Source organism: Pteropus alecto, unplaced genomic scaffold (assembly GCF_000325575.1).
Source record: "Pteropus alecto unplaced genomic scaffold, ASM32557v1 scaffold5, whole genome shotgun sequence".
Lineage (NCBI taxonomy): Eukaryota > Metazoa > Chordata > Mammalia > Chiroptera > Pteropodidae > Pteropus > Pteropus alecto.
This window is the reverse complement of record NW_006441953.1, coordinates 14,215,826-14,218,949: the sequence shown is the minus strand read 5'-3', so window position 1 is coordinate 14,218,949 and position 3,124 is coordinate 14,215,826.

The following is a 3,124-nucleotide window of genomic DNA, read 5'->3' as shown; positions in this document are numbered from 1 at the left end:
ACTGGTTAAAATAGAAAAAGTTTTATTATATATAATTATGCTAAAACAGAATGACAGTTTAACCTGTATGATACCCTGGTTTATTGCCTAATTTATTTTGAGTGAACTTACTTCATGTAAGTTTTAACCTAAGCAGATAGAAATAGTAGCCATCTATTGAAGATCTACTATTATTATCTCTATTTCCCAAATGAGAAAATTGAGGATCTGAATGTTTATATAAACTCCATGGTTGAAAGTCCTGTCACTGACAAAGTTAAAATTAAATCCTCAGTCTGCCAGACACTAAAGCCTATGGCCCTTCCACTGGCTGAAAAAATAAAAGTAAAATAGGATATATCACGAAGAGGAAAAAACGGAAATTTTGAGACTGGGTTTTGGTAGCAAGAGGGATGATATTAGGAAAAAAAAAAAAGTTTTGTTATATATGTAAATGAAAATATTTTTCTCTTATTGTAGCTATAAATTCAACTCAATTTATCTTGTAGAGTCCTTTCAGATCATCTGAGGAGCTTTAAACTCTTGCTTCTTAGGTTCCGGACCCAAATTTTCTAATTTAATGGGTCTGGAGTTTTGGCCTGGATATCACAGAGTTTAAAATCTCCAAATGATTCTAAGTTATAGACAAATTTAAGAACTCGGGTTGATGTTTTCTATTGTTTTCATCTCAAATTCTTTCAAAAGTTTTATGAACTATTAAATATTGACATATTTCATACCCCAGAAACACAGTTCCTCTTAGTTGATTAGGATAGGCTACATGAAGATAAAGTCATTTTTATGTTCTTCTACAGAATCCTTTGCTTATCTATGTTGTAGTATTTGTAAAAACATATCCTAATTAGTTGTTTCTCTCTCCCTTACATTAAGTTGGTCGAACTTGGAAGTTGTGCTCTGTGCTTTTAATATCTTCAACTTTAGTTTCTACAGTTATTTAGAAGGTAATTTATGAATTTTGGATCTACAAGTTGTTAAGACCAGTTGAATTTTGTATTCTTGTTGTTGAGTGAATATCGAATAAGTTGTTACTTTTTTAGGATTATGTTAGAGGAAGGCAAACTCACTCTCCTCTACCCCAAATAGAACATTTTTCATTCGAGATAATTCAAACTATTCCCAATCACATGTTGAAGACTTTAAAATGCATGCTGAAAAACAAAATGAGTGGGAAAATTAAAGTTCTTACATGAACATGATTGGTAGGTAGAAGGTGTTACATGCACAGAATTCAGGAAGTCTAGTGAAATGTTTATGAGGCAATTAATTGACTAAAGTATATGGAATGTTTTATTTATATCCCTGCCAACATGGAATTGCTTTAATATTTTGAAAAGAACATGAATATAGGTAACTTTCTTCTAAATGATGTTTGAAGTTTTATTGTACATAAAATACTGGTTGCACTGAAATACTTTTCTTACTGACATCTTAAACCAAAGAGGAAAAAAAAATATACACTAATTTTTTTTTTCTCTTTTTCTTTATTTCCCTGGTTTTTTTCTAAAACAATTTTAGGATAAAAGTTTAAGGATGAACTAATATATATATATTGATATTTATACATATCTAGGTTCTTGAGATTCATGTTAATCATATATTCATTCAATCACTTTATAAATATTTATTGAATATATATTATTTTCAAGAAATTATGCTAGATAATTTGGCTTTTTAAAATTAGCATAATAACCCTATAAACTATTATTATGCCTGTTTTACTAATAAAAACATAAAAGTGGGAAGCACAGGTTTAAACATAAAACTTTTCTGATATTATACAACCAGTAGGTGTACAGAAAAATTAATCCAAATATTTCTTATTCTGAAATCCATGTCCTTTCTATATCAGCACATTGTAATTCTTAGTTTGCCTCTAATAGTTGTTAAATGTTGTCTTTTTATTCTTAATTCTGCAAAATTCCTTTCTCAGGCTAAGTCAAATTTGTATTTTTCATTTGTGTCGAGGGCTAACTAAAACATGCTGGAAAATACAGTACACAGGAGGCCTCTTATTTGGCTCAGTCTCGTCCCAGGGGCAGCCTGTCGCATGGTATCCATGCCTATGGCAGGTGTTGTATCATAGAGGTACATCACATGTAAGGACAAACAATGATATTTGTGATGGAGTAACTCGCTTAAAACTGACACTACAAGATTTCTTCCTGTGCTTCTTTATCATGTCTTTAGCTATAAAATCAACCTTTCATAACTGGTATCCACATAAAGATTTATTAGGGTGATTTCTGATTATAAACTTAGATCTTCAAATAAAATAATTCACTTTAGTTATGGCACAAGCTTGTGAGTGACATGATAAAATATATTTTTTTAAATGCACAGTGTATTATAAATTATTGTGGATAAAGTTCTCTTTAATTTTTTTAGATCAATGCTTTTACACCAAGGGATACATTTGCGCCTAAAGGTATACTGGGCAATGTGTAGAGGTAAATTTGTTTGTCACAACTGCGGAAGGGGTACTGCCGTAATCTAGCAGCAAGGAGCACTGCAAAGCATCCCACAAGACACAGAAGAGTCTCTTACTGCAAAAAAAAAAATTACAGTCCAAAACCCCAGCATTTCCAAATTGGAAAACCATGCTCTTGACATATTTGTGTTGTTAAAGTCAACGTTATATCCCAAATTTATCTTCTCCTAGTTGTTGTACATGGTGAATTAAAAAGAAAAATAACTTTCTGGAGTTTACAAGTCTTGACAGACAACCATGACTTAAAATACTGAAGACAGAAACAACCTGGATAAGTATTTTCTTAAATATTGAAAGCAGAGAAGACTTGAGCATTAAAAGGAGGTAGCCAAATTCTATCTAGCAGTGTGCTAATGGGAAGTAAGTACTAGAAGTTTGCCCTTAAGGAAAAAAAAAAAAGAATAAAAGATTGCCTTTATCATTCTTACGTGCAAGTTTTCCTGGAAGCTGACTTAACGAAGGAAGAATTTTGGTGTACATATTTTATTTGATAACTAGGCAGAAGTCAAAGCCGCAGAACTGACTTAATCCTGATGAGAACAAATGTAACAGGTCATAGATAACTACTGCCCCACGAAAAACAAGAGCAAAACTCGAAGTTCTCTAACTTGTAGCTTTTAAAACCTGGCTATCTAC